The sequence below is a fragment of the Schistocerca nitens genome, chromosome 2 (genome assembly GCF_023898315.1).
Source record: "Schistocerca nitens isolate TAMUIC-IGC-003100 chromosome 2, iqSchNite1.1, whole genome shotgun sequence".
Lineage (NCBI taxonomy): Eukaryota > Metazoa > Arthropoda > Insecta > Orthoptera > Acrididae > Schistocerca > Schistocerca nitens.
In genome coordinates this window covers 549,860,435-549,873,050 of record NC_064615.1, presented here as the reverse complement: position 1 = coordinate 549,873,050, position 12,616 = coordinate 549,860,435, and the positions used below count along the sequence as shown (strand labels likewise).

Genomic DNA, 12,616 nt, shown 5'->3' with positions numbered 1-12,616 from the left:
AAAAACAAAGAACTCATATGAAGCAATAAACGCTACGAGAGAATGAGAGTTAGTATGGACTTCTTCTCCATGGACAACAATTTCCACACGAGCTTCTCAGGTGGCTGCGTTTCTCGCAGCTGACGATATCCATCATATGAGCTAGGCGATGAAATCTTCGAATCTGCATCCTGCAGCTCTCGCTGGAATTCACGGGGCAGAAGGAATACAGGGCGTCCGCTGCCACCACGCACTCTTTTATCCTTCCGCTGGGCGCAGAGCGTTTTCTCAGTAACAGCGTCGACTGACAAGACCTCTCTTGAACCACGCTACAATGAGCATGTCATTCTTTGCCAAGCACATATGACAGTGAAGGGCTACCAATAATAAGGGCGAGGAATTGGTTTGTTGTAGTGGAGAGATATTTTCCTAATGTTTGCGTTTGATATCAGAAATATTCTCGTCAGCAACATTGTTGGCGTGGTCGTTTTCCGCAGCAATCACATTGTGCAGTCATATTAACGTGATCACCTGTCGAACGCGTGAATAACGACCTTCCGCAGCGTAGATCGTTGCGGGAGACACAGTGTGAGGTTCCTGAAGGTATCAACAGCGACGTGGAGCCATGCTGAGTCCAGTGCCGTAGCCAGCTTCGGCTAGGCCTTTCAGTTGAGGAACCATGGTGCGAACAACCCGATCGAGGTGGTCCCACAGATTGTCGACGGGGTTTAGATCCAGAGAGTTTGATGGCCCGGACAGTACGTTAAACTCATGCTGGTGCTCTTCGAACCGCTCACGTACACTGTGAGATGTGAGCCACGTTGCATTGTCCTGCTGGTAGATGCCATCGTGCCTAGGAAAAACAACCTGCACGTAGGGATGGACATGATCTCCAAGAATAGATGAATGCTTGTGTTGACCCAGCACGCCTCCCAGAATGACGAAAACACTCAGGGAATGCGTCGCATACATTACCGTGACCACAACACATACAGACTCTTCACGCCATAAACTGCAACGGTCTTCTGTCCGATGGAGCATAAAATGTGATTCATCTAAAAAAGCCACTTGTCGACAGTGGACGTCCAGTCGTGGTACTGGAGGCAGCTTTCAGCTACGAGTGTAATCCCAAAAGTAAGGCCTCCTATTTTTTATAGGTACATGAACCTGTTTATTTCTACAATGGTTGACATCAGTATACAGCTTGAAGATTTAGCTATTTTTCGACATAATCACCATTCCTGTCGATGCATTTTTGTAGACGCTGTGGCAGTTTTTGTATGCCCATGTCATACCAGCTCACCGCCATGCTCTTCAGAAAGTTATAAACCTCTTCTGCTTGGTCTCAGGTGTAAAGTGGTACGCTCAGGTTTCTTCACACGTGACAATTGAGTCTTGAAAGTTCTCCTGTTCGGCTGGAAGGCGGTGGAGAAATGCGTGGGAAGCGTCAACTCGTTGGCGCATGTGGTCCTCAGGCAGCATGCGTGGCACCCATCTTGCGCACACCTTCCGGTAGTTGAATGTTTCCGTTAAAATTCTGTGAGTGTTGCTTCGGGAAACCTCAGGAAGCAACGTGTAGAGATTATCCCAGGTGATCCGCCGATCTTCACGCATGCTTTGCTCAAACACTGTCTCCTCAGAAATTGACGGTCTCCCGCTCCTTTGTTCGTCGTGAATTTCGGTACGGCCAGCTGCAAACTCTCTACACCACTTACGAACATTTTTGACATCCATGCACGACTCACCATACACTTCCGTCAATTGGAGATGGATTTCAATGGGCGCAGTGCCCTTTGCGTTCAGAAACCGAATAACTGCGCGCAATTCGCAGTTGGCGGTAACATGCAACGGGAGCTCCATTTTCAACGACTGCCAAGCCAAGACTGAGCGCCTCAGCGCGGCGTGCACATGTTTACACACAGCGCGTGAAGCATTCTTCGTAACAGGGTGACCAACTGCCATACAAACGGAGTTCTGTACCCATAAAAAAAAAATAGGAGACATTACTTTTTGGATTACCCTCGTATGAAAGCAGTCAGCATGCATGTATGAAACTGGCGCGCGCTGTGGAGGTCTGTAAGCTAAAGCAGCAACGGTCGTTGAGGAGACACTGTTGGTAGCCCCTTGGTTCTTCTAAGCGATCAGTTGCCCAAGAGTTGCACGACTATTCGGCCATACAAATCTCTGCAGCCATCGTTCACCCATGTCATCTGCAGCCCGTGATGCAACACAGGTGCCTCGGCGCCGGTTTTGTATAGCGCTGTTTTGCCATTCACGGTATACTTTAACCACAGTGGCAGTAACGCCGGCCGTTGTGACCGAGCGGTTCTAGGCGCTTCAGTCCGGAACCACACGGCTGGTACGGTCGCACGTTCGAATCCTGCCTCGGGCATGGATGTGTGTGATGTCCTTACGTTAGTTAGGTTTAAGTAGTTCTAAGTTCTAGGGGACTGCTGACCTCAGATGTTAAGTCCCATACTGCTCAGAGCCATTTGAACCATTCGAAGTGGCACTCAACAGTTTAGAAACACAGCGGTTTCGGAAATGCTTGAAACCTTGGCCTGAAAGCCAATGATCGTGCCTTTTTTAGCTGTCAGATAAATCACTCCGTCTCCGCATGAAGACAACGACTGCATTATTCTCTATTTTCACAAAACCCGTTTTATACGCCCTCCACAGCTAGTACCGTCACATGCCGGCTGTTGACGGAAAAGACTGTCTACCAGCTAACTCTAAATATAGATAAATGTAAATTAATGCAGATGAATAGGAAAAAGAATCCTGTAATGCTTGAATACTCCATTAGTAGTGTAGCACTTGACACAGCACGACGATTAAATGTTTGGGCGTAACACTGCAGAGCGATATGAAGTGGGACAAGCATGTAATGGCAGGGTGTGGGGAAGGCGGATAGTCGTCTTCGGTAGAATTTTGGGAAGATGTGATTCATCTGTAAAGGAGACCGCTTATAAAACACTAATACGACCTATTCTTGAGTACTGCTCGAGCGTTTGGGATCCCTATCAGGTCGGATTGAGGGAGTACTTAGAGGCAATTCAGAGGCGGGCTGCTAGATTTGTTACTGGTAGGTTTGATCATCACGAGAGTGTTACGGAAATGCTTCGGGAACTCGGGTGGGAGTCTCTAGAGGAAACGAGGCGTTCTTTTCGTGAATCGCTACTGAGGAAATTTAGAGAACCAGCATTTGAGGCTGACTGCAGTACAATTTTACTGCCGCCAACTTACCCCAAAGATAAGATAATAGAGATTAGGGCTCGTACAGAGACGTATAGCCAGTCATTTTTCCCTCGTTCTGTTTGGGAGTGGAACAGGGAGAGAAGATGCTAGTTGTGGTACGAAGTTCCCTCCGCCACGCACCGTATGGTGGATTGCGGAGTACACTCCTGGAAATTGAAATAAGAACACCGTGAATTCATTGTCCCAGGAAGGGGAAACTTTATTGACACATTCCTGGGGTCAGATACAGCACATGATCACACTGACAGAACCACAGGCACATAGACACAGGCAACAGAGCATGCACAATGTCGGCACTAGTACAGTGTATATCCACCTTTCGCAGCAATGCAGGCTGCTATTCTCCCATGGAGACGATCGTAGAGATGCTGGATGTAGTCCTGTGGAACGGCTTGCCATGCCATTTCCACCTGGCGCCTCAGTTGGACCAGCGTTCGTGCTGGACGTGCAGACCGCGTGAGACGACGCTTCATCCAGTCCCAAACATGCTCAATGGGGGACAGATCCGGAGATCTTGCTGGCCAGGGTAGTTGACTTACACCTTCTAGAGCACGTTGGGTGGCACGGGATACATGCGGACGTGCATCGTCCTGTTGGAACAGCAAGTTCCCTTGCCGGTCTAGGAATGGTAGAACGATGGGTTCGATGACGGTTTGGATGTACCGTGCACTATTCAGTGTCCCCTCGACGATCACCAGTGGTGTACGGCCAGTGTAGGAGATCGCTCCCCACACCATGATGCCGGGTGTTGGCCCTGTGTGCCTCGGTCGTATGCAGTCCTGATTGTGGCGCTCACCTGCACGGCGCCAAACACGCATACGACCATCATTGGCACCAAGGCAGAAGCGACTCTCATCGCTGAAGACGACACGTCTCCATTCGTCCCTCCATTCACGCCTGTCGCGACACCACTGGAGGCGGGCTGCACGATGTTGGGGCGTGAGCGGAAGACGGCCTAACGGTGTGCGGGACCGTAGCCCAGCTTCATGGAGACGGTTGCGAATGGTCCTCGCCGATACCCCCAGGAGCAACAGTGTCCCTAATTTGCTGGGAAGTGGCGGTGCGGTCCCCTACGGCACTGCGTAGGATCCTACGGTCTTGGCGTGCATCCGTGCGTCGCTGCGGTCCGGTCCCAGGTCGACGGGCACGTGCACCTTCCGCCGACCACTGGCGACAACATCGATGTACTGTGGAGACCTCACGCCCCACGTGTTGAGCAATTCGGCGGTACGTCCACCCGGCCTCCCGCATGCCCACTATACGCCCTCGCTCAAAGTCCGTCAACTGCACATACGGTTCACGTCCACGCTGTCGCGGCATGCTACCAGTGTTAAAGACTGCGATGGAGCTCCGTATGCCACGGCAAACTGGCTGACACTGACGGCGGCGGTGCACAAATGCTGCGCAGCTAGCGCCATTCGACGGCCAACACCGCGGTTCCTGGTGTGTCCGCTGTGCCGTGCGTGTGATCATTGCTTGTACAGCCCTCTCGCAGTGTCCGGAGCAAGTATGGTGGGTCTGACACACCGGTGTCAATGTGTTCTTTTTTCCATTTCCAGGAGTGTATGTATGTAGATGTAGATGTACCAATGAAGCTATTTGCGCATGGTGCTGTAGTATATCGAGAGGTTGTAACAATGGAAAATTGTACTGAAATGCAGGAGGATCTGCATCGAATTGACGCATGGTACAGGGAATGGCAATTGAATCTCAATGTAGACAAGTGTAACGTGCTGCGAATACATAGAAAGAAAGATCTCTTATCATTTAGCTACCATGTAGCAGGTCAGCAACTGGAAGCAGTTAATTCCATAAATTATCTGGGAGTAGGCATTAGGAGTGATCTAAAATGGAATGGCCATATGAAATTGATGGTCGGTAAAGTAGATGCCAGATTGAGATTCATTGTAAGAATCCTAAGGAAACGCAGTCCGAAAACAAAGGCAGTAGGTTACAGTACACTTGTTCGCCCACTGAATACTGCTCGCCGGTGTGGGATCCGTACCAGATAGGGTTGGTAGAAGAGATAGAGAAGATCTAATGGAGAGCAGCGCGCTTCGTTACAGGATCATTCAGTAATCGCGAAAGCGTTACGGAGGTGATAGAATCCAGTGGAAGACTCTGCAAGAGAGACGCTCAGTAGCTCGGTACGGGCTTTTGTTGGTTTCGAGGACATAACTTCACCGAAGAGTCAAGCAGTATATTGCTTCCTCCTATCTCGCGAAGAGACCATGAGGATAAAATCAGAGACATTAGAGCCCACACAGAGGCATACCGACAATCTTTCTTTCCACGAACAATACGAGACTGGAATAGAAGGGAGAACCGATGAGGTACTCAAGGTATCCTCCGCCACACACCATCAGGTGGGTTCCGGAGTATAGATGTAGATGTAGATGTAGATGTACCTGACTTCCACACTAAAAGCCGCACACGCGCTTTTGCTAAAGAGCGATGCAGGTGTGTTAAGAATGTGAATCTGCTTCACACGCCAAAGACAGACGATATCCACAGACTGCAGATCTTCGCCGATGAGCGCGCTAGTGTTGCAAGGACGCCTGCGGTTATTTGACACAAGGAAACGTTGTTTGTCACGCGAGAAGCCGTTGCCTGACGTGTGGCAGGAATCACGTGACCGCACAACAAAGAGCTTCATAAGTCGGGCTGCGAGGCGGGGTCGGTAATCGAGCGCTGCGCGGCTGCTGTGCTTCCCGCGCCACTGTGCCGGAGGCGGGAGGTGCGAGCAGCGCGGCCGCACCACGCCACGGCATTTCTATGGCCGCGTCCCATCTCAATAAAGCCGCTCCACGGCCATTCATATCCGCCCCTTTTCGCAGGTGCTTTTGTCGCCGTATAATGCAAAATGAGTGTTTTTTTTCTCCAGCGTTTCCAACACAGTTTTCATCGCGCTTGGGAATGGAACGAGCTTGAAGGATGGCCCTCCTGTCGTCCAAATGAAACCTACCGATGAAATCGAGACTGGAAAAGTGTCGAAATGACAAATCTTTACTTGATTACAAATTGCTCTTATTTTGTTATAAACATCCGATTTAATGGTGATAACCGCCTGGAAAATGCAGGATGAATAAACACGTACTCTCCGATTCGGAAAGCTGCAAGGTGGTCGAAAGGTCTTGCACATCAGTCAGCCTTAACAACCGAACTGAATTGTATCAGACGTCTTGGTATACAACACTGCGTACTGTAGCGTGGAACAAAATAAGACGCGAAGCGGCATACAAGACTCCAATTTTGCGACAGCGCTAGACGTTTCAACTACTTGTGGTTTTTCGGTTCGTGAAATTCATATGTTCTGACTATTCAAAATGGTTCAAATGGCTCTGAGCACTATGGGACTTAACATCTGAGGTCACCAGTCCTCTAGAACTTAGAACTACTTTTAACTAACCTAAGGACATCACACACATCCACGCCCGAGGCAAGATACGAACCTGTGACCGTAGCGGTCGCGCGGTTCCAGACTGAAGCGCCTAGAACCGCTCGGCCACAGCAGCCAGCTCTGACTATTCAAGTATCCACTGAAATGAAACGAAGCCTTATCAGCTCCACGATTCCATGAATGTCAACAAATGACCGAAACCACGCGCAGTACGCTAGACGCTTTCCTTTGTCCGGTGCCTTCAGTTCCTGAATACTACGAACACGACCTTTTAACTTCCGCTTCGCTTTCTGTGTACTACCATACGAAATCTGAGACTGGACTAATAGCGTCCTCAAAATTTTTGAAGGCGAAATCAGCATCACATTCATCTTCTCAGCCAGTTTAGCGTTCGTCAGAATTGCAGCTCTCCTGGTTCTCTTAATGTCTGCAACTGATCGGCATTCGGGGAAACGGATGACTAATGTCGTTACTGTCGAATTGTTCTGCACTGTGGTACCTGTGTACTTCTACGAAATACGTTTGCAACACGTGCATACGAAAAATTGGCAAAATACTATTGAACAATTAAAAGTTGTCACTCTTGAGAAAATGAAATATTTACCAAGAAATGAATTGCGCACTACTACATTACTGTTACCCTGGTATCTTCATTTGTTGTTGGTGATGCCTACAGTGTATGAGTTAACGTTGACGGTAATGAAGATTCGTTCAAAAATGTTCAAATGTGTGTGAAATCTTATGGGACTATACTGCTAAGGTCATCAGTCCCTAAGCTTACACACTACTTAACCTAAATTTTCCTAAGGACAAACACACACTCCCATGCCCGAGGGAGGGCTCGAACCTCTGTCGGGACCAGCCGCACAGTCCATGCCTGCAGCGCCTTAGACCGCTCGGCTAATTCCGCGCGGCTGAAGATTCGTAATGACAGCCATTTCGGGCGTATTTAGTTTTGTGTACATAACTAGACATAGAAAAGGCGACTTGAATAGCGTGGCCAATTTTCGGCTCCGCGCGGAATTGCGATTTTTCAGGGGACTATACCTCGGGTTCTGTTAATCACAGAGATACTCCTTGGCATAGCGACTATTTGCATGCCTATCGGAAGAACGGGTATATTCTAGCTATCCTACAGCACACGGCAGAAATTACACACTACACATTTTAAGCAGCCCAGGCAAATTGAGCAAATCCGTTGGTTCTTTTGATTAGGTGTGGTCTAGGGTGGACCGTCGGCGGCTTATGAAAGCACCATTTCTTCACGGGTGGTTCCCCGAAAAACCACGAGTTCTGAGTACGACAAGCACCAATTGTGAGGACGGCCACTTCTATAACTTCTATTCGTGGCAGATCGTCGACATTTTTACCTTACGTTCTTAAGACGAAATTGTCAGGGAACTTCGAAACTTTTTTCTGTGTCGTCATCCATTGCTGAAATCCAAAGGTTCATTTACCGCAGCTATGCAGAAAACCGCAAAAACCGGTTTTTAGCCGTTTTTGCACCGTGGACCGCAATTATCTAAATAACAAACTATAGCAAATGACTCAAACTTTAACTGTAGGTTCTTTAGACTTTCATCTAGAAACGCCATTTTCTCGTTTTCGAAAATCTGTATGCGTCATCAACATACATCCGAAAAACCATGATTTTTGGGGATCACTTCTATAATTTCTGTTCACGGCAAATCATTGCAATTTTTACCATATGTGCATAAGATAATGATGTCGGGTAACCTTGAAACTTTTTTCAATATCATTGTCCTTTATTGAGATCCAGAGGTTCAAAGTTTCTGTACTTATGCACGTAATATCCGGCCAGAGGCGTAACTACAATTTTTAACTGACGTAGTGAACACATGGCAAGTGTTTTGGGGTCATCACAAGGATTACGAAGCCACCAAACTATCTTGTTAGTAAGCATTTTTTTCATCACTAAAGCTTTATGACGCGCTGTCACTGTGTTCAAAAATGGTTCAAATGACTCTAAGCACTATGGGACTTAACATCTGAGATCATCAGTCCCCTAGACTTAGAACTACTTTAACCTAAGTAACCTAAAGATATCACACACATGCATGCCCGAGGCAGGATTCGAACCTGTTTCTGTGTAATGGGCGCTTCAAGCATAAACAGACTGTCTTAATCTGGAAATAATTCGATGGTGCCACCTTCTAATAGCCCTAACACAACAAAGGTCAAAAATTAATCATGATTGTAGTGTTGCCCACGCTGCTAAATATTGCATTTTCGGGCAACAACAAAGTTATATTATGTGGTAGGTGTCATTAGAGCAGAGTTAATAAAGTCTTTTCTTGAAATAATGGATAAACTAGGCGCTCATCTTTTCGTGTTTCCCACGCTGGTCTCGTTGTGAACTCATGGCGCAATCGTCGAAAATCTAGGTAGTGATGATTCCAAGCTCGGATGCAAAGAGGCCTAGGTGTTATTCTGCGATATTCAAAAGTTTTGTAGATGTGTTTCATAAACCATTCTTGAAGATTAAACTTTTGCAAGTTAGGACAATGATGATGTAAAAAAGTAATCAGCAGTCCGAATTTAAGTTACACTTATTTTTTATTACTTTTGTTGCAATATCACGTAACTCGTTCCAAAACATCACTTCACAATATAAAACATACTTGAAAATATCTTCCTCACTGTTAAAGTTCACATTTCATAAACTGACTACAATTTGCGTCTTTTTAACATGACGACCGAAGCTTGACTCTCTAATAACCGCATACGCGCCCAAAAATCAGAGGTACAAGTACGTCACAGTGACAAAAGAAAGAATACACATAAGAATAATATCATTGCAATATATAAATATCGATGTATTGAAGTACCTCTACATTAATGAAATCAAATCTGAATGTTGTCACAAATATATGTTAACTATTTTACAGAAAAACAGTAGAATATTACTGGTATCGAGAGGTTGAGGTGAGGTGCCGTAATGGTTACGTAATTCAAGTACCATTACAACCTGTCGGCGTAGGCATCTTACAAACATTTATTTTGTCGTACGAAATTCTTTGTACTTGCAAACCAAACACGGCATTTTTTTGGTATATTGAACGGGTAGCCCCAAAATGGGCACGAGGTACGTTGTGATTCATCGCTCCAACAAGCTCGTTTCCAGCCATCCGCTGTCCAGTGTCGGCGCTCTTTATGCCACCACAAGCGTGTAGCACTTTGGAACCCATGAGTGATTCCTTCCGCTGATTTCACGCTATTTTTTTACAAGCACCGTCCGTAATGCTCGACGATCCTTCTCAGTAAAAAAGGATGGAATCTCCATGGTCTCGGTTTAGCCGTTATTTGCCCTTCACGTACCAGTTCACAGTCATATGGCCAACAGTCGGCTTGGGTATATTTAGAAGGGTTGAAATATCCCTCACGGATCTGCTAATCAGGTGACATCTAGTGACCAGTCCACCGACCCATTCTGCTGTTACTGAATTTTTGGTGGCAACATAATACGCTCCGACTCCTTTTACAGTGGCGGGTTCGCCTCTCGTAACAGCTGGTGGTCAACTGGGCATCATATAGGGTTGTCCGGATAGCTTTAATCGGATAGTGTATTTGCTTTGGTGCCAACATGATATTGATGGGTGTAGCGCCATCATCCCTCCGCAAGGACAACACAAATACATGTTACTGAACAAAAAAATCGGCGTAACTGGAAATGATAGCCATCTGTAAATGGGCGTGGTAGCTCTACTGCTTATGGCAGTGCAGTAGAGAATTTTAGAAATATTTGTGGCTGGTTATGCTATTTACCAACAATTATTTACTGTTCGGAGTTTTAAATACTTAAAGAACGGCGTCACGAAACGCTGCTGTGAAGTGTGTATAGTTGTTTGATTAAGTCGGCGGTTTATGATACGACTTGAAAGTATGCCGAACAGTGTAATGGAAAGCCAATTGTATACTTGTAGAATAACAGAAAAATATTCAAGATAATGGATGCGTGTGCGACTGACAAATGCTGCAACGGGTAATACTGTAATTATGTACTTGACACCGAGAAACATTCCTGTAAACTGAGGTAATTACAGTCGTGTCTTCAAGACGATAGCTTGACCGAAATTAGCTGCCGGTAAATAAGTACACATTACAGCTGTTTTTAGTGGTTTTGTAACGCCGTTCTTTAAGTATACTGAAGCTGTGCAACAATGATTACAGAAAATAGTTTTAAATACATTCCCTGTACTTAGTAATCGAACCCGGGAAGTACTATAACCAAATCACGACAAGACAGTGCAAGACATATATTCTCACTCTTTATTACTCCACAGCTGAGTACAAACGCCCAGTTGTTACATGTAAGTTCCAAGATGGCTGGATAGAAGAGTAACTGTTATTTCAGAGAGTGGTTATACGTCCATTAGCTACGGAGCGACAGATCGCAGTAATCACTGACACTAGTGTAAAGCATCCACGGGCTTTCGAGAGCCATTACTAAACGTATGGGACCGTGGCTCCTCCCAGTGTCAGCGTGTTTTACATGGATTCTCCAAAAGCCCTGTCTCACTATGCCACTCGCGAAATCTTTCAGCGTGCAGTGACTACTTTTTTTGGAGTTTTCCCGTAACGTAGCTGGGATATTTCCGGACGTCAGATTGCAAATTACGTTACGACTGGTTGTACTAGGTGATGTAGCTATAGACGGACCAAAACCAATGAGATAGAACCCAATCATTCTGTAGCCGCAGCGATGATTGGCTGAAATGCTTCAGTAAATCAACAAATTTAGTAAATTGCTGTAAACATAAAGGACCACAGAGTCTAGCGCGCTTTCTCGTGGAGAGAAGGAAGCAGTTATTAGAGAGGTATCGATAGTTTTGAGTTCCCGTAGATGTAGGTTGTCACTTTTGTACAGGCACTTTTTCGCAGCAACAGCTTTGCTAGAGGTGAAGATCGAAGAAGCCAATTTCGTTAGGTTTATGAAATGGAAATAAACTGAGTAATTTCAATGGAAACGAAAGTTTCTGATTGATGTATCCCTTCCTTCGCATCTTTGAATTGATAAATGAGACCTTTTATTTACTGAGATAGACGAAGATTTCGCAAGGGGCTCCTCTGAGTTTTAAACGGAAGCTGTTAGAATTAAATTACAATGAAATCACTACGCTTAGCTGCATACAGGGGTTGATTGATATACGTCAACGGGGACAGTCGAAAATGTGTTCCCCGACCGGGATTCGAACCCAGGATCTCCTGCTTACATGGCAGACGCTCTATCCATCTGAGCTACCGAGGACAGAGAGGATAGTGCGACTGCAGGGACTTATCTCCGGCACGCCTCCCGTGAGACCCACATTCCCAACTTATTGTCCCGCACTATATTCATAGTGCCCCTGCCCATTATACTCATTACTCGTGACTTTTTGCCGATTCCCGTAAGAGCTCGGGCACTGTTTTTGCATCCGCATAGAAGAAGATGGTCAAATAGCCGGTGAGCCTTAACTATATATGAAGATGGTAACTGTTTTTTCGGAAATGTCCGAAAGAACAGACACCATATCCATATAAGTATAAATTTCTTCTGGCGTCTCCAGGCACGTCTTCGCTGGTCGTTGGGGCTCGTCAACGAAGACAGTTCTACTCCAGTCAATGAGATTCCAGACTGACGAAGGGTCTGGAGACACTCCGGACACCAGCGACTGTCGCCCACCATTCGGCCCGACAACCAAGAGTGATCGTCTGAGGTTCCATTTCTTTACATAGTAGGGCCCGTTTGGTAGTCGTCTGCAGCACACGTACCGCACAACGTCGACGGTATTCTACGCCCCGTTTTGTTGCCATTCATGGTAAGACATCCTGGGTTTGCATTTAGCAAGGTCGTGCAGAATTTCTACTGTTCGTCTTCGTGCTCGCCAAGCTCTACCTTGGCCAGTGAGATCGCCCCATCTCTCCAACCAGCTCGGGATTATGACGATCTTATGCGCCAATTGGACAGAATTTGGCACG

General features: G+C 46.5%; 1 non-coding gene across 1 annotated transcript; it reads right to left on the bottom strand.

Annotated features, from left to right (window-relative positions):
- Window positions 1-11,832: 11,832 nt before the first annotated feature.
- Window positions 11,833-11,906, bottom strand: Trnat-ugu (transfer RNA threonine (anticodon UGU)). The gene has a single exon. It is a non-coding gene; the product is annotated as a tRNA-Thr (tRNA).
- Between the last annotated feature and the right edge of the window lie 710 nt (window positions 11,907-12,616).